The sequence below is a fragment of the Loxodonta africana genome, chromosome 14, assembly GCF_030014295.1.
Source record: "Loxodonta africana isolate mLoxAfr1 chromosome 14, mLoxAfr1.hap2, whole genome shotgun sequence".
Taxonomy (NCBI): Eukaryota; Metazoa; Chordata; class Mammalia; order Proboscidea; family Elephantidae; genus Loxodonta; species Loxodonta africana.
The window spans coordinates 84,528,669-84,556,100 of NC_087355.1; positions in this window are offsets into that span (position 1 = coordinate 84,528,669).

The window sequence follows — 27,432 nt, forward strand, 5'->3', positions numbered from 1 at the left end:
GATAGGTGTATCAGTTAGTGTCAAGGCAGGATTCACAATCACCAGCAAAAGACCACACACACACACACAACACACACAGATGCTTTAGCAATGCATGGGAAGTACTTTACTCACATAGAGAAGAGGCGGGGGAGAGCAGCTTCACTGGTGGGCACCAGTCTCCCACGGCCAGCAGACTCCTCCCTCTTACGGCCAGTGCAGGGCAGACGTTCTATGCTTACCCTTTTGTGTTGTAGTATGACAGACTTTATTCCCTCCCCATTGGGGACAGATACAGAAGTGGGGTTGGCCAAGTGTCATATGGTGCCTGCACATATGCAAGAGACAGAGAAAGTTACTGTATGCCCAGAACAGGGGGAAGGCTTCTCTGACAAGGAGAAGGAATTGGGAGAGAGAGAACAACCCAGTTCCCAGCCTCCTTATCAGAGAATTTTCTGGGCCCAAGGCCTTTACTTAGGCAGCCTGGATGGGAAGCATAGAGGCAAACCATCCCCTTAACAGTCCACCCCCAACTCCCATCAGGGTGCCAGAAAGAGAAGCAAAGCAGCACCGAGTCTTGGCATGCCTGTCACCCACTGTGGACATTCAGCTGTGTGTACCTGTTTTGGTGCATAAGTCTGTCGGAAGCTATTTCTGGGCATCATCTGAGGTAACATGTAATGAGGGTTACTAGTAGGACTGTCCCCAGCAGTTCTGTCAGGCCTGCTTGGAGGAGAGGACCTAGCCAGCCCCCCAGTTGTGACTTAATCCAAGCCAATTGAGTAGGTTAAAGGGCTGTATTTTTCCCATTTCATGTATGTCGTTGACATTATTTATAGCATGTCCTGACTCATTTATGTAAAAACATCGTGGCACATGATACAAACAGTACACATTCCAGTACAAGTAAGACAAAAGGCTCCTTTTCCCAGCAGCATAACAAAATATACCATTGTCGGGACAGGTTACTTCAGGCCTGGTGTGAGGAGTCAATGCACCTTGGGCCACCTGGTCATGGTCTACAAGTTGCTTGTGTCCAGGGTAATGTCTAACTCGGTCTCAAAAGTACCATTCTCAAAGTCAAACCACCCACTCTCATGGCTTTTACATTTTTAATACACAGAGAGAAATTTCCTTCTAAAGTTGGAACGCTTCCCACAGGCAGCTTTTATACTTCAAAAGACACTTTCCATGAGGGGTGAGTCCCCAGTATCTGTCTGCCATGTGATCTCCTCAGAGGCCAGATTACACATTCAGTTGGTTGACACGGTATCCACCTTGTTGACAGAACTGCTGGAACAATATGGGGAGATGACTCGTCATCTCAGTTTAAATGTTGACAGAGCCAACGTTTGGACTGGTTGGTAGCTCTAGCCAAAGTCTCTATCATTGGGGCCCATGAATGAGGGGGCTTTCCTTCATTGTAAGGTAATCTGGGGAGAGAGACTGCATTAACAATTCCCTCACCTTCCTCCCATGAGCCTTGAGGTGAGGGTGGCCCAGGTATAGCCACCTAGGGTGTCTGTCCTAGTTTTGAGGCAAGGCCTCTGTGGGGACCCAGATCTTTTGATTCTGAGTTTCTAACTGGAAGAAAGTCACATCCTGAACACATTTACCATCGCCTATGATGTCATCCACCTGTACGGAGATGTTGAGTGTCTCCAAGTTCTTATTGCCTCTTTCCCTCCCATCCCTGGTCCTGTGGGGTGCCACAGGGGAGAGGTACTTGGAGGTAGCATCGCCACTGGCCTGAACCACAAACCACCCCCAGGAAGTGTGTTCCAGTAGGAAAAAGAAAAGCAACATTTAGTTTGTCATACTGAGCTTGGAATTTCTGATCAGGCAATTATCTGGTCCTTCTCCCCACCCTCCAAGCTCAGTATTGTCCAGCATGCATGACAATGTCATGTTTCATATATAGCACCATAAGGCACAAACATAAATACAAGCACAGAGGGCATATGTAGATTTTCAGGAACAAAGTTTAGAAAATTACAATAGTCAATTGTTCAGGTTAACGAACTTTATAATATGGCCCTCTATGATGGGGCCCTTCACACTGAGTATTTTTAGTCCAGATAATTCAGTTTAGTCCTTATTTTTGGGGGGACAGCCTGAGGCAGTCAGTTTCAAATAGTTGGGTTTGTCCATGATGTCCGGGTATGGGTTTCATGAATGTTGACAACGTCTGGAGATGCTGTGTGGACAGTGCAGGAGCCAAGGCAGTTGCTGTTGTCTCGTTGGCTCCGTAGGTCTACATGGCAGTGTGGACTGGCAGCATCGGGAGTTCTCCTTCAGCAGGAGGATGGAAGCTTTCAGGAACATTTTTGAAAGAAGAAAGATCATTAGTGTTCCCCCTCCCCCATGCTTTCCCAGGGGTCAAGATTCAAGCTCATGTTCCTATTAGCAGTGTGTCCCGTTTAATGATCAAAACTTTGTAACCTTTTGTCTTCTATTTACCCAGATCTCTCCTCAGGAACAGCTGTATACAAAAGGCACAAACATTTTGCACAGTAGACTGTTGAAGCAAACGTAGGGTGCAAATGAGAAGTGCCCTTGCAGGAACTGCTGCATTGAGACCCAGACTGCCGGCCTGAGATGGATAGTTCAGGCTAGAGTTGTCTTGTGCCCTCCCATCAACTGTGTAAGTGTGTCCTTTGAAGTGCCTGATTGCCCTTATGGCTTGGGGTGACATACAGCATGAAGAGTTCATTCAAGAGCCAGTGACAGCCTCTCTATAGGTTGAGAGGCCCTGATATGATTTACCTGCTGAGAACGCCCTGGCCTGTGGGCTCGTAAATCTGTCCCTGGGCAGGTTTTAACTTTGGCCAGGGTCTCATAGGCAGGTCAGATTTTCTATTCTGTTCGGCATTTTCTCGTGACAGTGGCAGTCCATGCGTGTAGACCCAGTCTAGCATGGTGTGTGAATCTCCATGGGCCGTCTTCTCTTAGATCCAGGAGGAGGTCTGGTGCATATCTCTTTGCTCTGGAGCAGAGGATGCTTTGGCCTCCTCAGTCTGTTGACAAGAGCAGTCTGGTTGTTCACTCCCCCCCCACCCCCTCGGCATAGGGGCCTTTCTGGTGGCCATCCACACAAGTAACAGGAGCTTATCAGGAACAGAACCGATATTACTTGGATGTCAGATGTGTCATCCCCATAGGGGCTTGTTTTATGTACTAGTCCAAGGGTTGTCGGTGGCCAGGCTCTTAGCTATATTCCACATCATAGTTTCCATGTGCCCCACTAAAAATGGCCCTGACTGCACCAGTTCCCATCAGGGCTTGGAGGAAAAAGTTTACAGAGGTGTACATGAGTACATCAACATCATCAGGACTTATAATAGGGGTCTGTAGGGGCTCCGAGGGTATTTATCCGTAGTCAAGCTAGGGCAAGGTTCTCAGTGATCGTGACCTCAGTCCCAAAAGTTTTCCTCATCTAGGTAACACGTGTTGTAGAGATCACAGTCACCTGTGCAATGGGATCGAAAAACCCAAGATGCACAATTCTCTTTTCCTCATTGAACTTTAATTGTGATATAGGGCCTTTGATCACCCCTGGTGACAGAATGACCTACGTTTAATCCTGAGTTCTAATTATTTTAGAAAGTCGGAAGGTCTGGGCAGAGGTTGTCAGGGCCCTGTGTCATTAGTGGAGCCATGCCTCCATCATTTCAAATGCAGCAGTGGAGTCCACCCAGTTCTCTGGTAACCTGGGGGGGGGCCTTCCCGTTTTAGTTACTACTGTAGCTGCAACTATGTTGCTGCTTAATTATCTTGCCTCCCACAGTTATGGGCACCTTCTAGGGGAAACTTCTAAGGTCTCTTCAAGGCTGCTCAACATAAGCCTGTCTTGAAGGGTTTTTATTTTGTTTCTCTTCTTTGCATTGGTTATTCCCAGTGCTGGGGACTCAGAAAGCCATCGTCATCTAGTGCTGCTATAACAGAAATACCACAGGTGGATGGTTTTAACAAAGAGAAGTTTATTTCCTCACAGTAAAGCTGGCTAAAGTCCAAATTCAGGGTGTCGGCTCTAGAGCAAGGCTTTCTCTCTCTGCCAGCCTTCTCATCAATCTTCCCTTCAACTAGGAGCTTCTCCTCGCAGGGACCCTCGGTCCAAAGGACTCACTCTGCTCCTGGCCCTGCTTTCTTGGTGGTACGAGGTCCCCCTGTCTCTCTGCTAGCTTCTCTCTTTTATATCTCAAAAGAGATTGTCTGAAGACACAATCCAATCCTGTAGGTTGAGTATTGCCTCACTAACACAACTGCTGCCCATCCCCCTCGTTAACATCATGTTGTTGTTGTTCTTAGGTGCCATCGAGTCAGTTCCGACTCATAGTGACCCTATGCACCACAGAACGAAACACTGCCTGGTCCTGAGCCATCCTTACAATTGCTGTCATGCTTGAGCTCATTGTTGCAGCCACTGTGTCAATCCCCCTCGCTGAGGGCCTTCCTCTTTTCTGCTGACCATGTACTCTGCCAAGCATGATGTCCTTCTCCAGGGACTGATCCCTCCTGACAACATGTCCAAAGTATGTAAGACGCAGTCTCGCCATCCTTGCTTCTAACGAGCATTCTAGTTGTACTTCTTCCAAGACAGATTTGTTCTTTCCTTTGGCAATCCGTGGTATATTCAATATTCTTCACGAACACCACAATTCAAAGGCATCGGTCTTCCTTATTCATTGTCCAGCTTTCACATGCATATCATGCGATTGAAAATACCATGGCTTGGGTCAGGCGCACCTTAGTCTTCAAGGTGACATCTTTGCTCCTCAACACTTTACACAGGTCCTTTGCAGCAGATTTACCCAACGCAATGCATCTTTTGATTTCTTGACTGCTGCTCCCATGGCTGTTGATTGTGGATCCAAGGAAAATGAAATCCTTGACAACTTCAATCTTTTCTCTGTTTATTGTGATGTTGCTCATTGATCCAGTCGTGAGGATTTTTGTTTTCTTTACGTTGAGGTGCAACCCATACTGAAGGCTGTGGTCTTTGATCTTCATTAATAAGTGCTTCAAGTCCTCTTCACTTTCAGCAAGCAAGGTTGTGTCATCTGCATAACGCAGGTTGTTAATGAGTCTTCCTCCAATCCTGATGCCCTGTTCTTCTTCATATAGTCTAGCTTCTCCTATTGTTTGCTCAGCATACAGATTGAATAGGTACGGTGAAAGAATACAACCCTGACGCACACCTTTCCTGACTTTAAACCAATCAGTATCCCCTTGTTCTGTCCAAACAACTGCCTCTTGATCTATGTATAGGTTCCTCATGAGCACAATTAAGTGTTCTGGAATTCCCATTCTTCGCAATGTTATCCATAATTTGTTATGATCCACACAGTCGGTTGCATTTGCATAGTCAATAAAACACAGGTAAACATCCTTCTGGTATTCTCTGCTTTCAGCCAGGATCCATCTGACATCAGCAGTGATACCCCTAGTTCCATGTCCTCTTCTGAAACCGGCCTGAATTTCTGGCAGTTCCCTGTCAATATACTGCTGCAGCTGTTTTTGAATAATCTTCAGCAAAAGTTTACTTGTGTGTGATATTAATGATATTGTTCTATAATTTCCACATTCAGTTGAATCACCTTTCTTGGGAATAGGCATAAATATGGATCCCTTCTAGTCAGTTGGCCAGGAAGCTGTGTCTTCCATATTTCTTGGCATAGATGAGTGAGCACCTGCAGCACTGCATCTGTTTGTTGAAACATCTCAATTGATATTCCATCAATTCCTGGAGCCTTGTTTTTTGCCAATGCCTTCAGAGCAGCTTGGACTTCTTCCTTCAGTACCATGGGTTCCTGATCATATGCCACCTCTTGAAATGGTTGAACATCGACTAATTCTTTTTGTTATAATGACTCTGTGTATTCCTTCCATCTTCTTTTCATGCTTCCTGCATCGTTTAGTATTTTCCCCACAGAATCCTTCACTATTGCAACTCAAGGCTTGAATTTTTTCTTCAGTTCTTTCAGCTTGAGAAATGCCGTAAGTGCTCTTCCCTTTTGGTTTTCCATCTCCAGCTCTTTGCACATGTCATTATAATACTTTACTTTTTCTTCTCAAGCCGCCTTTTGAAATCTTCTGTTCAGTTCTTTTACTTCATCAATCCTTCCTTTTGGTTTAGCTGCTCGACGTTTGAGAGCAAGTTTCAGAGTCTCCTCTGGCATCCAACTTGGTCTTTTCTTTCTTTTCTGTGTTTTCCGTGACCTCTTGCTTTCTTCATGGATGATGTCCTCGATGTCATTCCACAACTCGTCTGGTCTTCGATCACTAGTGTTCAATGTGTCAAATCTATTCTTGAGATGGTCTCCAAATTCAGGTGGGATATACTCAAGGTCATATTTTGGCTCTTGTGGACTTACTCTGATTTTCTTCAGTTTCAGCTTGACATTAACATCATAGAGGCAGGATTTACAATGTATAGGAAAATCACACAATACTGGAAATCATGGTCCAACCAAATTGCTACACACATTTTTTGGGGGACATAATTCAATCCATGACAGCCATTACATGGGAGTTTAATTTTTCCAGTACCATGAGCCTTCCATTTCTTGTTTCTTTATGGCTCGAATCAGATTTCTCATTCTCAAATTAGAAGGGCCTCCATCAGCCCAATAGCATTGGCAGAGGGCTGCTGTAAGGATATTTTCAATTTTTGCCTTGTTTATTCCCCATTTTAGTAACCAGAATCATATTGCTTTGTGGGTTGTTTCCACTGCTTTCCTTCCCTCTCCTCTCACCCCCCACCTTTTTTTGGGGACTTTCAGGTACAGATTTCTGTTGCTGGATTCTATCCTTCCGGGCCTCTGCAGATACACCACCTTGCTAAGTCCATTCCACCCTGGGACTTTGCAGTGGAACCTTTACTGCCTCTGGGGAAGTTTTCCACTGGGGAGGGCCCAGAGCCTGAAAGCCCCCAGAGCACTCCACGACAAAGCAGTATCGACATCAGATGTAGTAACAAGGTTGTAATGCCAGATGTCTGTGTTTTTTATCCACAGTGATTTGACAGCTTTATAAACACCTTTAACAATACAAATCAAGAGCAGCTATAAAGCTGTTCTATCCAACAAATCCATTTTCAGCAACACTGAGTCTGAAAGATGCTGAACTTTGCAGCTTCCAACACTGAGCCTGTGAAAAGATCCTCTGGACAGAGAGAAGGCAGTACTATAGCCAGTTTCTCCTCATTCCCAGGACAGGTGGCATCAATCTGGAAAGAATAAACTGATGAGCCTCTGTGTTTCTGTCATGCCATCAAGTGTTTTCTGGTGATTCTGCTCACTACGCCAAACTGTCAAGGCAGGCTTTATAATTGCCAGCAAAAGACCAGACACACATGCTCTAATAGTACATGGGAAACACTTTATTCACATAAATAAGAGACACAGTGAGATCGGTTTCACTGGTGGGCACTGGTCTTCCTTGGCCAGCAGGCTCATCCCTCATATGGTCAGTGCAGGGCAGATGTTCTGTGTTCACCCTTTTGTGCTGTAGCATGAAAGACTCTGTTCCCTCCCCTCTGGAAGCAGATATAGAAGTGGAGTTGGCCGGGGGTTCTATGGTACCCACACACATGCAAGAGACAGAGAAAGTTCTGTATGCCCAGGACAGGGGGAAGGTGTCTCTGATAAGGAAAAGAAACTGGAAGAGAGAGAGTGACCCAATTCCCAGCCTCTTTATCAGAGACTTTTCTGTGCCCAAGGCTTTTAATTAGACAGCCTGGATTGGAGGCATAGACGCAGACAGTTCCCCCAACAGTTAGCTAATGCTTCATAAGAAACCACTCCAATAATTAAAGCAATAGCCATCTATTATTTCTCACAAGCCTACAGGTCAACTGAACAATCCTGCTTATTTTTACCTGGCTTGGTCCAGTTTGGAAACCCTGGTGGTGTAGTAGTTAAGTGCTACGGCTCTTAACGAAGAGGTCGGCAGTTCGAATCTGCCAGGCACTCCTTGGAAACTCTGTGGGGCAGTTCTACTCTGTCCTGTAGGGTCGCTATAAGTTGGAATTGACTCGACGGCAGTGGGTTTGGTTTGGTTTTGGTGGTCTAGTTCATCCAGTCTCCCTCATGTGTTTTCAATCAGCTGGTGGCCAGCTTGTATAAGATGTGTTTGGCTTGGATACATCATCTGTCCTTCACATCTCTCATATCCTTCAAGCATACTGGTCTGGCCGTATTGATACTATAAGAAAGCAGAAATATACAAGCAGATTTTCAATACCTTGTTTGGTTCAATTTGCTACTGTCCCATTGGATAAAGCAAGTCACATATGACCTATTGACAGACCCAGTGATACCATAGACACCAGAGGCAAAAAATAATCAATCCTACTAGTACATCAATTACTACCATATGTATACAATTGCACTATTGTTCACTACCCTGGTCCAAGTCACCATTATCTCTGAATTTGATTCTTGCAATTTCTGGCAACCAGACTTCTTGATTCATCTCCAGCTCTTTTAATGACCACACTCAATACAGCAGCTGGAGTAATCCTGTTAGACAGCAGATCATAGCATGCCACTCTTCTTGTCATACCTCTTCAATGGCTTCGCATCCCACTTAGAATAAAAGCCAACATCTCTATGACATGCTTCGCTGTGGCATCTCTAACCTCATCTCTTTCTATACTCGCTCAACCACTCTGTTCCTAGCACATTGGCCCACTTACCTTTCCTTATATGTGCCAAAACCCTACTTCCATAAGGCCTTTGTGTTGTGTTTGGAATGCTTTTTCTCCAAAGAGCAACAGGTTTAGATCTCTACTCAAATGGTTACCTTATCAATGAGGGTTTCCGTAACTGTGCTATATAAAATACCTAACCTCTCCCGCTCCCACAATCTGTATCCTCTTTATGCTGCTTTATTTTTTATCCATAGCACACATCATCATTTGGCATAGTATGTATTCACATTTATTTTTGTTTACTTGTTTGTTAGTTATCTGATTCTTTTTTTCTAGAAAGTAAACTACATGAGGCACCACTCTAGTTTCTTCTCGCCATTTTCCAAGTGCCTAGTATAGTTCTTGGCACAAAATAGGCCCTCAATCAATATTTCTTGAATAGATGAATGGATAAATGACTAAACAAACAACAGAAAATGGTAACAACCCAATAGCCACTGACTGTAAAATGGATTCACTAATTATAGTACATTTTTACATTGGAATACTATGTAGTAGTGAACTGGAATAAATTATCACTACGCATATCAACATGGATGAATCACATTACATAATGTTGAAAAAATATGTTTCAGATCACACAATATTTATCCTTTTGTGACCAGCTTATTTCACTTAGCATAATGTTTTTAAGATTCATCAATGTTGTGGCATGTATCAGCAGTACCTAGAATAGGCATATGTACAGAGATCACAGTGTAATAGTGGTTACCAAGGTCAGGGGAGAGGGGGAAAAGGGGGAGTCATTGTTAAGGAAGCAGTGAGTTTCTGTTTATGGTGATGGAAAATTTGGCAATGGATGTTGGTGATGGTTGCACAACATGACTGATGTAGTCTCACTGAATTGTACACGTAAAAAATGTTGAATTGGCATATGTTGTGTTACCTATATTTTTACAACAACAAAAACAACAGCAGAATTAAAAAAGAAAAATTTTCAAAACTATGCAAATGGCCTCCACCAAGAATCCAATTGGGTTATCTGAGGTCAGGAGCCATAGGTGTGTCTGTTCTAGAGAATGCCCCAGCCTCTTCTTGACTGCATCCTGGAGGTTGGACAATGGAATCACAATGATTATGTTGCAGAACCAGAGGTGGGAGTGCTTGGGAAGACGCAAGTAACTGACCAAGTACGATTGGGGACCTTGGTTTAAGCAGATGGCTGTAGGAGCCAGTTGTAATGTTATCCTTCAAAGTAATATGTTTACTTGTGCTTGAGTGATAATGAGGTTTAGATGGTATTTTTTTTTTTTTCTTTTGGAGCAGGCATAAAGAGCCAAAATCAACCAGCAAGGTCTATAGAGGAGAAAACAGGTCAAAATCTAAGACCAGCATCTAATTCCTTAGGTCTTTCAGGTGGAGTTGGGCAGGAGATGTCTGTGTCCCCATGTAAGTCATCTAGTGGGCAAATGAACAATATATGTAACTACTTACTTAAAAATGCCTTGGTTATTCCCTACAGTATGACTAAGACAAAACAAATGGGATAGTGTGCCCCTAAACACTGTGGAACATCCATAGAACATGGACTTTTGGGTCAGAAAGACTTAGGTAAAATCCTAATTCTACAACTTACCGGCTATGTGTCCTTAGACAAGTTGTCTAATCTTTCTGAGCCTTGGTTTTCAGTTTTTTCTTCTGTAAAATGGATATTAAGTCTATTAATAAATAGCATTATGCAATGATTAATGGAAATAAAAATCTAAAATTACCTAGTATTAAAGAACCTAACATCCTGTCAGGTAGGCCTTGGCTGAAAGCAGAGAATACCAGAAAGGTGTTTACCTGTATTTTATTGAGTATGCAAAGGCATTCGACTGTGTGGATCATAACAAATTATGGATAACATTGCGAAGAATAGGAATTTCAGAATAATTCATTGTGCTCATGAGGAAACTGTATATAGATCAAGAAGTAGTCCTTTGAACAGAACAAGGGAATATTGCATAATTTAAAATCATAAAAGGTGTGTCAGGGTTGTATCCTTTCACCATACTTATTCAACCTGCATGCTGAGCAAATAATCCAAGAAGCTGGGCTATACGAAGAAGAATGTGGCATCAGGATTGGATGAAGACTTATTAACAGCCTGTGGTATACAGAGGACACAACTTTGCTTGCTGAAAGTGAAGACTTGAAGCACTTACTGATGAAGACCAAAGACCACAGCCTTCAGTATGGATTACATCTCAACATAAAGAAAACTAAAATCATCACAATTGGACCAATAAACAACATCATGATAAACAGAGAAAAGATTGAGGTTGTCAGGGACTTCATTTTACTTGGATCCACAATCAACACTCGTGAAAGTAGCAATCAAGAAATCAAACAAGGCATTGCCTTGGACAAATCCGCTGCAAAGGACCTCTTTAAAGTGTTGAAAAGCAAAGCTGTCAGCTTGAAGACTAAGGTGTGCCTGACCCAAGCCATGGTATTTTCAATTGCATCACAGGCATGTGAAAGCTGGACAATGAATAAGGAAGACCGAAGAACAATCGATGCCTTTGAATTGTGATATTGGTGAAGAAAACTGAATATACCATGGATTGCCAAAAGAATGAACAAATGTGTCTTGGGAGAAGTGCAAGCAGAATGCTCCTTAGAAGCAAGGATGGCGAGACTGCATGTTACATACTTTGGACATGTTGTCAGGAGGGATCAGTCCCTGGAGAACAACATATGCTTGGTAAAGTACAGGGTCAGTTAAAAATAGGAAGACCCACAATGAGACGGATTGACACAGTGGCTGCAACAATGGGCTCAAGCATAACAACGATTGTAAGGATAGCACAGGACTGGGCAGTGTTTTGTTCGGTTGTGGATTGGGTTGCTATGAGTCAGAATGGACTCGACGGCACCTAACAACAGTAACCACAACATATGAATGTGAAAACTGGACAGTGAATAAGGAAGACTGAAGAACTGATGCCTTTGAATTATAGTGTTGTCCAAGATGAAAGGCCTGGTGATTTACTTCCAAAAAATTAGCCACTGAAAACTCTATGGAGTACAGTTTTATTCTGACATGGGTTTCACATGAGTTGGAATCTACTAGAAGGCAACTTTTTGGCCTTGGAGAACAGAGAAAGTATTCCATATCTGGAGCGGAGATGGCATAGAAAGCAAAGTCACAGGTCCTGGTAAAGTTGGATTTTATTATCAACTTGGTGATTATCTACAACTCAAGCATTAACATTGATAAAAAACCACATGAATACCCACACAATGTCGTCAATGTAGAAACAAAGTTTCACAATCACATACCTGGAAGCTTTGATGCCAGTTTTTCAATCACATACCTGGAAGCTTTGATGCCTGATGTGTTTAAATTTTAGGAAGTTAATATGTTCAGTGGGGTCAGAGACAGCAAACACATGGATGTTTCAGTAAAACACACGACCATTCACAACAGGGATAAACAAGGACTCCAAGAAGCCTCATGGCAATTCAAGGGATGATTTGATGGCACCGGGTACTGGGTTTGCTGCAAAATACTTATGAAAAACTTACAGCTTTCAAAATTGCAGTTAAGAGACCTTATAGGCCTTGAGAATGGAGCTTGACTGCATGGTAACACACTAGGCCATATCTGAGATAGACATAAAACCACTGAGGGCAAGAGGTACAGCAGAGGAAACAGTCAGCCCCTATCCCACTTGCTGCACAGTGGAGTTGCCTATCCCTGCTTTACATAAGCCACAAGAATTAGGAGGTCCTCTGGAGAGATCTGAGCTGTCACTTACTAATTAACACAAACTGCAATCTTCTCGTAGCTGGATTATGTCTGAAAAATCATCCCTGAGAGAGAACATCTAAGGATCATAGGAAAGTGATGACAAATAAGTGTTTTCTCTCTCTAATGGCCTGGATTGAAAGATATTTCAAAAACAAGATCAACAGAATACCAATTTATCTGACAAGGGAGAGAAAATGTGAGGCATGTTTTTCTAACTTCTTTTTTTTTTTTTTTTTGAGATGTCAGAGATTTAACTGTAATCTGCAGCTCTCCCACTTATTATTAATGCATCTCCAGAAGCATGGCTGGATACACTGGGCTCTAATGCGCTTAACGTGATGAGCACTATCATGCTCGTTTCCACAAGATCTCTTCATTTCCAGCAAAGGAGCTTTTCGAGGAAATTGGCAAGCAGAGCCCTGCTCACTCTAAGGGATGTGCACGTCAAGACAATAGATTACCTGAGCTTCAGAATGTTTTTCATTAAAATTAAGGCAGAAAATGCTTATTTCAGGAAACAGAAGATGATGTGTGGACAGTGAGAGCACTTCAGTGGGTTTGCCTTAATAACCTGATCTCAGCCTTCTGATTATGCAAACACGTCTTCGTGTGTCAGCACTTGGCATGAGGATGGCATGGACTTGGCTTTGGGACCTCCTGATAAGAGATTGTGCTGATGGCTCTCCAAGGGTGATCAAGAGCAGAGGAATCAGAAGTCAAGTCCAAGCCACAATTCTTGCAGGAGAAAAAGGGGAATGGAATGAACTAAAAGAAAAACAGTCTCAAAGGTCATGATGATGAACCTGGAGAATGAAGACCCAGTCAATCCTCAGGAGCCGAGGTCTGAAACACGACGGGAGAGGCAGGATTGCCTTGTGGAAAGCACCAGGTATTGAATTCAGCAGAGCTAGGCTTGAAACCTGTTCCCCCACTTAGCTGTGTGATTTTGAACAAGGCCTTTAATTTCTCTGAGCTCTGAGCTAAAGTCTCTCCACCTGAAAAATGAAGTCAGTGGTGTCATTCATGAGAGCCTAGCAGAGTGTCCGGCACATGGAAAGTGTTGGACAGAAGCAACTTCTTTATAGGATGGTGGTGTTGCTCAAGATGATAAAGATTGATGGTGTGTTGGTAAGGATGCTAATGATTATAGGTAATAACAGTGTCTCAGTCTGGGTTCTCTACAGGAGCAAAACCAGTGAGACTTAACTGAAGGATTGGTGGTTCGAAACCACCAGAGGCTCCACAATAGAAAGCTGTGGCAGTCTGCTTCCATAGAGATTTATAGCCTTGGAAGCCCTATGGGGCTGCTACGGTCTGAGCCGACTGGACTGCAGTGGGGTTTTTATATAATATGTGTACATGATATATGTTGGTATTGTTGTTAGGTCCTGTTGAGTTGGTTCCAACTCATAGCGAACCTATAGAACAGAGTAGAACTATCCCCTAGAGTTTCCAAGGAGTGGCTGGTGGATTAGAACTGCTGACCTTTTGGTTAGTAGCCGAGCTCTTAACCACTATGCCACCAAGGTATGTGTGCCTGTGTGTGTGTGTGTAAATATATATATATATGTATATATATATATGGCTGCTAATCGAAAGGTACGTGGTTCAAACCCACTAGCCACTTTGTGGCAGAAAGATGTGGCAGTCTGCTTCCCTAAAGATTACAGGATTACAGCTTTGTGAACTTTGTGGGGCAGCTCTACCTTGTCCTATAGGGTCTATATGAGTCAGGATCCACTCAATGGCAATGGGATAGAGAGACTGATTTACTTCAAGGGAATGGCTCATACAATTGTGGGGGCTGTCAAGTCCCTAATCCATAGGTCAGGCCCCAGGCTGGAGATCTCTTCTGGCTCATGGGATGGTGGAGGCTGGAGAATCAAAATCTGCACATCACAAGGCAGGGTAGAGCCATCTCCAGGCTTATTTCCTGGGAACTGGAGGTCAGGAAATGAGAAGAGTACAAGGTCAAGAGAGAAAGAATGAACTTTTCCGGAACATCCATTTATATAACAGATGTAAGCCCCAGCCCAAGGAAGCTCCTCCTTCAACTGATTGGCTGCTCATATCAGATCACATTATGGAAGTTGATTATCTTGTATTACATTATGTAAGAACAACCAGTCCAGTGTCTGCCAAACATCTGAGAATCACAGCCTAGCCAAGTTACACGTAACATTAACCATCAAGAATACTAACCAAATGAAATTTGGACCCAACAGAATCTGAGATATGGACTGACCACAGCTTCATTGTCTACCGATTCTGTGATGCTTGGAGGTTAAAAGGTACTGTAAAAGTGAACATAAATTGTCTTGGGAGCATAAATGCTGATTGTATGAAAGTGGAAGAAATTCTCAGTTGGTTATCAAACCAAATTGGGCTTTCTGCTTTGTGTCAGGAACTCCTCCAGGTACTGAGGACAGAGTAGTGCAATAAAAAGAACCACCCCCCCGCCAAAAAAAAGTTGCCTTTTGTCGATTCCAACTCATAACAATACCATGTGACAGAATACAACTACTCCATAGGATTTTCTTGGCTGTAATGTTCTCGTAACCAGATCACTAGGGCTTTCTTTCATGGTGCCTCTGGGTGGGTTTGAACTGCCAACCTTTTGGTTAGTAGCTGAGCACTTAACTGTTTGAGCCACCCAGCGACTCCTTAGAAGTACAACATTGTTGTTGGGTGCCGTCGAGTTGATTCCGACTCATAGGGACCGCATGTGACAGCGTAGAACTGCTCCATAGGGTCTTCAAGGCCTCTAATCTTTATAGAACCAGAGGGCCCGATCTTTTCTCCCAAGGATCCTCTGGGTGGGTTCGAATTACCCACCTTTCAGTTAGCAGCTGAGAGCTGAATTGTTTTGCCATCGTTGGGCTTCTTTTGTATACTGCAGGTGCTCGATAAATATTTTTCTTTTTACTAAATGGGTGCATTATCTCCAGACAGATAGAATTCCTGACCAAACGCATTTATATTCTGTGAAGGGGAGGGGACAGATGACAAACACATGGACAAATGAATGCAGAGGTTAAGCTTAGGTTCTGATGAGTTCCCTTCAAATCACATCAGGGGTTATGTGTTGAAAATGCTGATGCTTGTTCTGTGGAAAGGGAAGGTTCAATGCTGCCTTAACTAGAGTTGTCAGAGAGTCTCTCTGGGAAGCAGGTATTTGAATTGAAAGTGAAATGATAAAAAGGAGAATCTAGTTTGTGCAGGACTGTGTAGGGCATGGTAAGGATTTGGGGTATTTCTCCTAAGTGAAAAGGAAAATGATTAGAAAGTAACAGACAGGGGATGACATAATCTAATCATGCTTTAGAGAGAGTACTCTGGTTGCTGAGTGCAGGATATTAAGTTGTTTGATGGGGGTTGGGATGGTGTGAGGGAAAGCAGGAATAACAGGTGGGAGGTTGTTACAGAAATCCAGAGAAGAGAAGACAGTGCCTTGTGGTATTGGATAAATGGGGCATGGCAGCACCTTGTTACATATTTTGGAGACACGATGCCATGATTTACCAAGGGAGTGCCTGGGGCCAACCCCATCATAGCAGGAAAGGGCAGCCTCCCTACCTTGGCAAAATCCAAAAGCAAGTCTGCAGTCTTCAGGGACTTTTCTTTCAACTTAGGATAAATTCTAAAATCCATCTCTGATCTTCAAATGCTTTTCATAACCTGGTCCTTACCTACCTCTCCACGTGTTGTCGTTAGCTGCTGTCACTTCACCCCCTGACTTACGGCAACTTCATGCACAATGGATTGGATGCTTGTGGTCCAGAGGGTCTTTGTGCACTGAGTTTTGGAAGGAGATCGCTAGACCCTTTTTCCTAGTCTGTCTTAGTCTGAAAGCTCTGCTGAAACCTGTTCAGGGTGATAGCAACACCAAGCCTCCACTGATAGGCATGTGGTGCCTGAGGTGCATTGACTGGGAATCAAATTTGGATGTCCCACATGGGGATTAAAAATTCTACTACTGAAACACCAACATATTTTCTACATATTCTTTAGTACTTTAAAGTCCTTCTCCTTGGAATTCTCCAGAAAATCTTTTCTAGAACTTTTCCCCTGGCTAGTTTCCATCTTTTCTTCAGATCTTACTTTAAATGCTATCTCCTGACTGCACAGGCTAGGTTTGATCCCTTTGATACACACTGGTGGAGCCCCTGAACTTCCTGGTAATAACCCTGGAGGTTGCTAAGTGTTAAATTAACCATTGCTAGGCGGTCTGCCTGACTCATCTGGCTTAACCCTCACAACAGCACTACAAAATAAGTAGTTGCATTATCTCTACTTTATAGAAAAGGTATCTGAGGAAAGGAAGACCAAAGAAGAACTGACACATTTGAATTATGGTGTGGACAAAGGATATCAAATATACCCTGGACTGGCAGAAGAACAAATAAATCTGTCTTGGAGGAAGTACAGCCAAAAAGTTCCTTAGAAGCGAGGTTTGGGAGACTTCACTTGCTTACTTTGCAGATATCATCAGGAGAGACCGATTACTGGAGAAAGAGATCATGCTTGGTAAAATAAAGGGTCATTGAAAAAGGGGACTCTCAATGAGATGAATTGACATAGCGGCTGCATCAAAAAGAAACCAAACCAAACCAAACCCAGTTCCATCGAGTCAATTCCGACTCATAGCGACCCTATAGGACAGAGTAGACTGCCCCATAGAGTTTCCAAGGAGCTCCTGGTGGATTCGAACTGCTGACCGTTTGGTTAGCAGACATAGCTCTTAACCACTACACCACCAGGGTTTCCAGTGGCTGCACAGCAGACTCAAATATAGCAACAATTGTGAGGACAGCACAGGGCCAGGCAACATTTTGTTCTATTATACATGAGGTCACTGAGAGTCAGAGACTACTCTATGGCACCTAACAGCAACAACAACAGCAACAACAACAACATCTGAGGGTCTGAGTAATTGAGTAGCACAGCTAATCCATGCTTGGGCTGGCCTTTAAACAAGGGAGGCTGACTCAGACACCTTAATTCTGAACATCTCAACTTTTACGCCTTTAGCATTGTGACCCTCACAGCGTTTGTAATTATTTATCCACTGTCTGTTTTCCTTAAACTGAGAACTTCATTAGGGTTAGAAGCACGCTGTGGAGTCCATCTTGTTTTGAAGTCTTCTTTTTGAAGCCTAGCATAGCGCTTGGGATATGTTGCTCATTCATAAAGATCTATTAATTGATAATTTGTTTCAAGCAATGCCCATATGGGAACCAAGTGGAAGTCTCTTGGGCACACAGGAACATTCCTGAACACTGCTGTAACATTGAGGCTCATTCTGTATACAGAGGTTTTGGCTACTATAACATCTGCAGAGGATCCCTTCTTGGCCTAATCCACTGAGCTCCACTTCTGCTTGTGTTCAACTGGCAAGATGGAATTGCATGACATCATCCAATTGCATGGGGACTAGGAGATGTGGAAAATCACATGGATATTTGTGAGTATTAAACATCATCACTACTAAAAAAACTATGCGTCACCAAAACCAAACCCTTTCCAGTCAAGTCAATTACGACTCACAGTGACCTCTAGGACAGAGTAGAGCTGCTCCATAGGGTTTCCAAGGAGCAACTGATGGATTCGAAATGCTGACCTTTTGCTTAGCAGCTGAGCCCTTAACCACTGGGCCACCAGGGTTCCAAAAAATATGGAACGCTTCACGAATTTGTGTGTCATGTGCCAGGTGCTGAGAATACAGAATTCACCCAACAAATCATATTTTCTCAGTATAAAATGCACATTGTTTGATTTCTAAGTGTTATGAAATTGGAATGTATTTTATAATCAATGTTTACATTTAATAGGAACTTTTAATCAGTGAAAAGTTGCCGTGCAACAGATGATGGGTTACCATCAATGATATGTTCAAATCAAGACATTTCTTCCTCAACAAGCTCATGTTTCAGTGGCAAGGACAATAATGTGCAAAGATATTTGCAATAGAGGAAAGCAGGGTGCAATCAGGCTTCTATGCAAAGGTACTTCCTGGAAGAGAAGGTGCTTGAGATTGAATGAAATAGGAAATAGCTGTGGAAAAAGAGGCGGTGTGTAAAACCACTGAGGCAGGAACACACATGATTCATTTACTAAAATGTAAGCAACTGTGCACTGTTAGAGATCAGAGTTGGAATCCTGGAGTGGTACAAATGGTTAACGGGTTAACACTCTCAGCTGCTGACTGAAAGACTGGTGGTTCAAGGCCTCCCAGAGAGGCTGCGGAAGAAAGGTCTGGTGATTTACTTCTGAAAAATCAGACATTGAAAACCCTATGGAGCATAATTCTACTTTGACATATGTGGGGCCCCTTTGGTCAGAATCCATTCAGCAGCAACTGATAAAAAGCTCTGGTCTGGTGCAGCGCTCATTATTGTAGATGACGACATAAAATCTGCAGAGCAAGCTTTTGTTGTTTTCACTTAACAGATGAAAGCAAGGTTCAGAAACAGGAATTATTTTTTCTAAGGTCGCACAGTTGTAGATTTGAAGGTTGGGGATTACACTGAAGCTGTCTATCTCTAAAGCATTTGTTTTTTCCGAAGACTATACAAGAAAACTTTCTATTCCTCTCTGCATCTCCCATGCCAAGAGTTTTGTCTCCATGTTGTAGGTGCTCAGTAAACGCTTGGGAATTGAACGAAATCAGCCTTCACCTAGAAAATTACTCACGGGTTTGCGGAAAAACAAGGTTTTGTGGTGATGGCACCTCGCCTCATAGAGGGTTTTTTTTTTTTTTTTTTTTCCAGGAATAGAAGGTAAACGTTTTACCTTTCATCACCCCTTCTCATATACCGCTCTCTTTGGTAAGGTCTCCTTATCTGTTCATGGATCTTACTTCACTCGCCACAGTCTATGCATCTTTCTCCTCTAAGAACTGAGCCTGGAAACCCATGGAAATGTATTTGCCAAGTGGGACCTCATGGTAGTCACCTCACAGGGTTGTTGTGAGCATCTAACACGAAATAGGAGAATAACATATGGTCAAGATCCAATACTGAACTCTAGAAAGCAAGTGTTAAGCAACTACGCAGCTCTCTACGCTGAGGATCAAGGGTATAAGCTTAAAGGGTAGAGAGACATAAGCTCCCCCCCTTCCGGTTTAGGAGACCTTGGGAAACTCTACCCAAAGCCTGATATATAGCAAACACTCAGTAAACAGGAGGTGACGGTAGCTGATATCTACTCTGAAATCTCTAGGTTTGCCTTCTACGTGGTAATGGCATCAGAATAAACAGATGAAATGCTGAGGGTCCACAGAATGACAGTCACAGACAGAGAGAGAGCTCTAAACAGAGCAAGAGGGAAAGGCGAGAAGGCAGATCCCAGCCCTGACCCATGTGGGATTTCCCGGGGTGGAGGGGGAGAGTACATTCTCTTTCTCACTGACCCACAAGGCAAAGAGGTGAGAGAGACCCAAATCATGCGGTTTATCTGATTTTTGAGGTACCCAATGGTAACTTGGTCCAAAGGATTAGATCCTCCTCTTGTTGTGGGCACTGAGGAGAAAGAAGGAAGGGAGGAAGACGGAAGCAACCACGTCAGGGCGTCGGCAACCTCCTTAGACCTTCAGTGTCCTCCTCAGTACTCTAGCTCCCGCAGCGGTACCTGCTGCCTAGTACTCTGGCACCCTCACTAGGGCTTCGGCACCCTCCCCAGTACTTCTGAGTATGTGACCTGTTGGGGAAGATTCTTTTGTTGGCCAAGGTAGGAATGTGGGGAGAAGAAAAAAAAAAAAAGTTTCCTTTAGAACAAAGAAAATTTGATTTCTGAAAGAGAAATGCCAAATGAAAAATATCGGGTACAGGATAGATGTGCAAAAAATTGTAGCTATTATAATTCATTTCACCCTTACTTTCCAGTGATTTCTGCTTCTTATCTCCCCTGCTTGACTTTAAGTGCCTGACCCCAGGATGCATTTCTTATTTACCTTTTTATTGTCTATAGGCCTTAGCACATGGATGGAACTAAATAAATATTTGTGCAGTACATGGATGTATGTGTGTGGAGTGTGTGTGTATGTATATGTGTGTGTATGTGCATGTGTGTGTGTATGTGCATGTGTTTGTGGTGTGGTGTAGTTTGATTTGGGGTGCGTGTGTGGGGTGTGGGTGTGTACGAGAGAGAGAGGTAAGGAGACCAGTCACCACTTCATTACTACTAAAATCCTTTAACAGAGTCCTTACGTGCTGAGAACGGATGGTAGGCATAAACACATTCAAGAATGACGGGCTTAGGAGCGACATTTGAAAAGACCAGGAATCCTAAGCCTTACGATTTATTTGCCACCAAAATTTGTCTAGTGTTCCACTAAGTTTCAATGAGCCACTCTATGTGTTAAGTGTTATGTTAAGAGATCCCACATGGTATTTACAGTTAGAAAAACTACCCGAAGGAGCTGTTGTCAGCTCCATTGCACTGATAAGAAAACTGAGGCTTAGAGATTGCACCTCAGGATGTGAATCTGGGCCCATAATCTTTCCAGGGAGGGATGAGTTTGGCAAGGGTGAGGAATTATCTTCTCCATCATTTTATAATCGGAAAAAAGTAGATGTTCAAATATTACAAGTCAAATAATTATTTTTCTATGACAAGTAGAGCATTGGTTAATTTTTCTGATTTTTTTTTTTTTTTTTTTTTTTTTACAGCAATAGGGCTGCTTCACTCTTGAGTGTTATGGATTTGGTTGAGTATAAGACATTCATAGAAGCATGTTGATTGAAATGAGGGGCCATTGACCTAGGTTCAGAAAACTTTTGGTAACATAGAAAACCTATGATACAAGGAGCTACCATACGCTATACAACATGCCAGGAGAAAGACTTGAAGACAAAGGTCTCCAGAAGGTTCTATCAGCCAGTTGCTTTATGTCCTATGTTCTGTATACACAGGCTTTCTTGGTCAATCCAGAAACCCCCTCCCTGAGCCAGCCCCTAAGTCAGTTTCTTCTCTTTACGATTGGTCACATTTTATGCCTCTATCATAGCCACTCATGGCATCCAGGTTTATTGTACTTGAGCAAGGCAGGATGTCCTCTAAAAACTTATGTCGTTTTAGGGGATATAGGGACAATACCCATAAGCCATCTGTTAGTTTGTCACACGGTGGTGACTTGTGTGATGCTGGAAGCTATGTCATCAGCATTTCAAATACCAGCAGGGCCGCCCGTAGTGGACAGGTTTCAGTGGAGCTTCCAGGCTAAGACACTCCAAGAAGAAAGAACTGGTGATCTGCTTCCAAAAATTAGCTTGTGAAAACCTTATGGATCACAATAGAACATTGTCTGATACAGTTCTGGAAGATGAGCCCCCTAGATTGCAGGGCACTGAAAATACCCACTGCATCTAGTTGAGTCCGACTCACAGTGACCCTATAGGACAGAGTAGAACTGCTGCATAGGGTTTCTAAGGCTGTGATCTTTATGTAAGGAGACTCTTTAACATCTTTCTCCCGCAGAGTGGCTGGTGAGTTCGAATCACTGACCTATCAGTTAGCAGATGAGTGCTTAACTACTCTGCCACCAGGGCTTCTTTAGCTTATGAACATTAGTGGTTTATCCACAGCTACCTGCTATCTATTTTAGGAGCAATTAAATAATATTCTGAACCGTGCAGTCTTCCACTCAGCTTAAGTATGCAGTGAAGTATAACGTCTGCTTCTCTTTTTCCTAATAACTAGTCTCACTGTCCCAAGCCTAGTAAATATTTGATTATATGATCCATCAAGTTCTGCGAGAAGGCAAGCAAGTGGGAGTCCTTTTCTTTATCGGTGAACTCCCAGCAACAGCAGTGGGGGTATCCTGGTAACTGAGCTGAACCCCAAAGGCAGGAGGTGAGAAGCAGGTGCTGTTCAGCCCCTTTCTCCTGCAGAGTAGCTGCTGAGCTAGCTCTGAGGACCTGCAGGTGTAAGTCTGGTCCCCTGATAACTCATAAGGAAACTGCTCTATCAGCAGACGGTGGTCATTTTGCAAACTGGATAATGGTAGAAAATCAAGTTGGATGTGGATTATGTCTCTTAAAAGAAGCTTTAAGCCTTGGAGGCATAGAGGAAGTACAGAAAGTGAAAACTGCTCTTTCCTTTAAGTGACCATCATGGGAACATGATATTGTGCTTCTTCTAAAGCCTTTGGTGAGTCTGCATTGCGCCCAGCTTACCCTCCTTTGCTCTCCTGCTTCCTTCCCTTCTCTCCCTCCCCTCACTTCCCTTCTCTTCCCCCCCCCCTTTTTTTTTTCCCTCTCTTTCCCCTCCACAAGGTTGATCCATTTTTTTCAAGTAAGGACATTCAAAATTAAAACAACTACCATCTACTAAAGGAACCCTGGAGGCATGACAGTTACCCGCTTGACTGCCAACCAAAAGCCACGCAGCGGCTCCACAGAAGGAAGACCTGGCAATCTCCTCCAGTAAAGTTAGAGCCTAGAAAACCCTATGAGGCAGTTCTACTCTATCACATGAGGTAGCTTGGAGCCTGAATTGAGTCAACGACACACAACAACAACATCACCGTCATCATTTACTAATACCTTTATTTTGTAATTATAAAGGTGACTGCTAATCTCAAAAGAGTCAGAAACATACATCCTAGCATTAAAATAACAACCACTTGTACATAGAGATTTATGGGATATCTACACTGCCCTTATCTTGCTTATCTGGCTGTAGTCTGATGAAAGTGTCCCCATGGATTGGCCATATTCAGGAAGCCTCGGCTCTTTGGGACAAAACCTGAGCAATATCTGTTTTTCTAAGTTTAATTCCTTCTTCCTTTCCCATGTGCAGCCCATTTCGACAGCTCTTTTTTTTTAGTAGCAGTTCTCCTTGTGGGCATGTTGTCATTACTGCTAATATAAGAGGTAGTTCCCTGCAGGGGCTTACTCCACTACATGGGTAAGCTAACAAAGACTCCCCTGGAAGTACAGAGCTACACCTCCAGTGTCATTAACGACACAACCTCATTCCCCACTCAATGGGAGCTCCTGGGGTACAGGACTGTGAGTTCTCAACTTTGTATTATGCACAGTCCTTTATATGGAATTTAGTACATTGTAGAGTTCCTGGTCTGTCTTGGAAGAAGTACAAGCAGAATGAATGCTCCTTAGAAGCAAGGATGGTACGACTATGTCTCATATCCTTTGGACATGTTATAAGGAGGGATCAGACCCTGGAGAAGGACATCATGCTTGGTAAGGTAGAGGGTCAGAGAAAAAGAGGAAGACCCTCAACTAGATGGATTGACACAGTGGATACAACAATGGGCTCAAGCATAACAACCATTGTGAGGATGGTGCAGGACTGGGCAGTGTTTTGTTCTGTTGTATGTAGGGTCGCTATGAGTCGGAACAGACTCGATGGCACCTAATGAGAACAACAGGGTTTCTGGGTGGCACAAACAGTTAATGCACTCAGCTGCTAACTGAAAAGTTGGAGGTTGGAGTTCACCCAGATGCTCCTCAAAGGCGCTGGTGGTCTACTTCTGAAAAATCAGCTGGTGAAAATCCTATGGAGCATAGTTCTATTCTAACACACACGGGGTTGCCATTAGTTGGAGTAGACTCAGTGACAACTAACAACAATACAGTTTTAATTAATGAAGTCTTTAATAATTCATCCATATCTGATTCATGATTTTCTTATTAAATATGATCATGTTTTATTTTAATTAACCTTTATTAGTTTAATTACTAACAAGCTTTGTCTAAATTTTAATAAAGTTTAATAAACCTAATCATTTTAATAAATTTATTAGTATTTACTATTCCAAGAAGACGTGCTGATGCCTCTGAGTTCCTCTGATATTTAGAATCAGAGGCAATACTTAGTCCACAGGAATTAATTCTTACGAGAACACCACAGTAACGGATAAAGGTTGATCAAGATCAACACAAATTTAGAATTCATATCAAAACTTAAACAAAATGAGGAGTTGTTAATATCCTTTTCCTAGAGTTTATGGTTGGTCAGATTTTGAATTTGGCAAATGTATTTCAGCTTCAAATGACCAAAATTCAATTAAACTGATTCAGTCAAGATTCCAGGCAGTGATTGTTTGGAGAGGAGATAGCGCAGCTTCACTTAGGATGTACTTTTCAGAGTGTATGAGCTTTTTCGTTGGCATTTGTCAGCACTGATGAATCAACAGGGTGGAGGGAAAGGAGACCGGATAGTTCTGAAGTCTTTAGAAGAGTCCTTTGGGTCCAAAACGCCTGTCTCGGAAGTGAGGCACAGGGAACAGATTCACAGGTATTGGTTTTCTGTCTACCTCCAGCTCTCCTTGTGAAAAAAAGAAAGAAAAATAGGCAGAAAGAACAAGAACTGCCCAAACACGTTAACAGCTTAAACTATAGTGTTTGCTATTAAAATTGCTGTGAGCTTGTATATGGGGAACTGAGAAGTGAGGGAATCCCAATTAGCCCTGGATCAGAGCTCACTCTTGTGTTAGCACCTATTTCTAAGAAATTGTAGAGGTCAATGAAAGCACTTAAATTTGATGCCACTTTCTTTCTTTGAAGGAGCCCTGGTGGCACAGTGGTTAAGTGCTTGGCTGCTAAATGAAAGGTTGATGGTTTCAACCCACCAGCTATTCCATGGGAGAAAGATGTGGCAATCTGCTTCCATAAAGATTTCAGGCTTGCAAACCCTATGGGAAGCTCTGCTCTGTCATATAGGGTCGTTATAAGTCAGACTTGACTTGATGGCTGTGGGTTTGGTTTGGTTCTTTCTTTGAATGTAAGAATCAGTGTTTGTCTTAGTTTCCTAGAGCTGCTGTAACAGAAATTCCATAAGTGGAGAGTTTTAAAAAACAGATTTATTTTCTCACAGTTCAGAAGGCTATAAGTCTGAATTCAGGGCACCAGCTCTAGAAGAAGGTTCTCTTTGTTGGTTTTGGGGAAAGATCATTGCTTCTTTCAGCTTCTCTAGCCTCATGTCCTATTTCTTGGTTCCCCAGTTCTTGGGGATCTTCATGTGGCATCCACCTTCCCCATTTATGCTTCCTTGGCTCTGTGTCCATGATCTCCTTTATAACTAACTTGGAAGTGCTTAGGTTTACGACACATGCTATAAGCTCATTAACATGGCAGAGAAGACCCTGTTCCCAAATGGGATAACATCCAAATCTTTAGGGGACACGATTCAATCCTTAACAGTATTTTATTCATCTGAACCCCCAGATCCTAGTTTAGGGCTTGGAGGACATTTCCTTTTGTGAGAATGAGGTAAATCTGCTTCTAATGAGCCCACCCTAGAATGGGATGGAAAAAGCTACAGCTGTTTTCCTTGGTGGTTAGAAAATGACGTAAACAAAGATGCATGGGAAAATTAGAACCAAAGAAAGATATCAAGGCAGGGCAGAGGGACAGTGCAGAGCTCTTGGTTCTTGGAGCCTATGAAAGGCAGGAAACAGGAGATGGGGCAAAAGACAAGAATGTGAGAAGGAATGAGCTGTGAAGTGAACAAGAGAGCGCCATTTTACTGGGTTCAGGTGGCTTGAGTTGGGAGCTATTTGGTCCCTGGGTGGCACAAAAGGTTAATGTGCTTGGCTGCTAAGAGAAGGCTGGAGGACCGAGTCCAACAAGGGGTGCCTTGGAATAAAGTTCTGGTGATCCACTTCTGAAAAATTAGCCATTGAAAACCCTATGGAACACATTTCTACTTTGACACATATAGGATCACCATGAGTAGGAATCAACTCAGTGGCACCTGGTGGTCTGTACAAATGTCAAACCCAAGACTTGGTCATCATCTGACATAAAGTATCCTTAGCAAATATTTTCTGGTTTGAGATGAACCTCAAGAGACAAGGAGGAAAATCATAATAACTCAATTTGCCAGGTTGGCACTTTACACTCACAAGTCTTTGGTTCAGGAATCTTTTTTTCCTATTTTATGGATGAAGAAAATGAGACCCAGAGAAGTCATCATGCTCACTGTGGCACAGTGAACCAACCTTTCAGCCACCACGAGCACCTGCTTCTGTCTGAGTCCAGACCCTATGCCTGCTGCCCTGTGCCATGCTACCTTCATAGATTAGGAAGGACGGGGGTGCGGGTCAGGGACCACATATAATGAATAAAAAATGAAAGGGAAGAGGAGGCAAAGGAAGATCAAGACTTGGGGAGAGGCAGGTAACAGAGCTTTCTGTTCCAGTGCCTGGGGAATGGTAGTTCTGCCAGAAGCCTGTGAATTCTGTGATCTGAATATCGAGAAGGAGATGGAAAACACTCTCAAGCTGCATTTTCTCAGTGTCTGAGAAAAGCAATCTGCTCTTCTGGGATTGAACTTAAATTATCAAAATTCAATGTACTCAATAAAGCCATGTGAGTGTCTTACCTGCTTATATGAGTCCAAAATAATAATAATAATCAAAGCAGTAGTGGTGTATTCCCATAGCACTTTACAGCTCATAGAGTGCATCTGTGTATCTAATGTTTAATATTCCCCACAAGCTGGTGAGGTAGGAAGGGTATGTGTATCGTTCTTGTCCTATGGATAAGGGACCCGAGCCTCTGGGAGTTTAAGTGACATTTCCAAGAAGTAGTTGATTGGTAAATAGTAGGGGCCCTGGTGGTGCAGTGGTTAAGCTCTCAGCTGCAAAAAAAAATGTCAGAACTTTGAATCTACCAGCAGCTCCTTGGAAACCCTATGGGGAAGTTCTACTCTGTCATATAGGGCCACTGAGTCAGAATTGACTGGACGGCAACATGTTTGGTACATAGTACTCCTGGACTCAAATGCAGGCATTCCTACTTGCAAATTCAGCTTTGTTGATAACAGGTAACCTTGAAGTTGTGTTTGTGATGCAACATGTAGTCTATTTTGAAAAATGTTGCATTTGCATCTCAAAGAACTGTGTACTGTACAGGTTCTGTGTGTGGTGGTGTATATATGTCAATAAGGCCAAAATTATTATCAGGTTCTTCAAATATTTTATGATTCTACTCATCTATTTAGTAAATGAACCTATATTTAAAATTCATTTTTA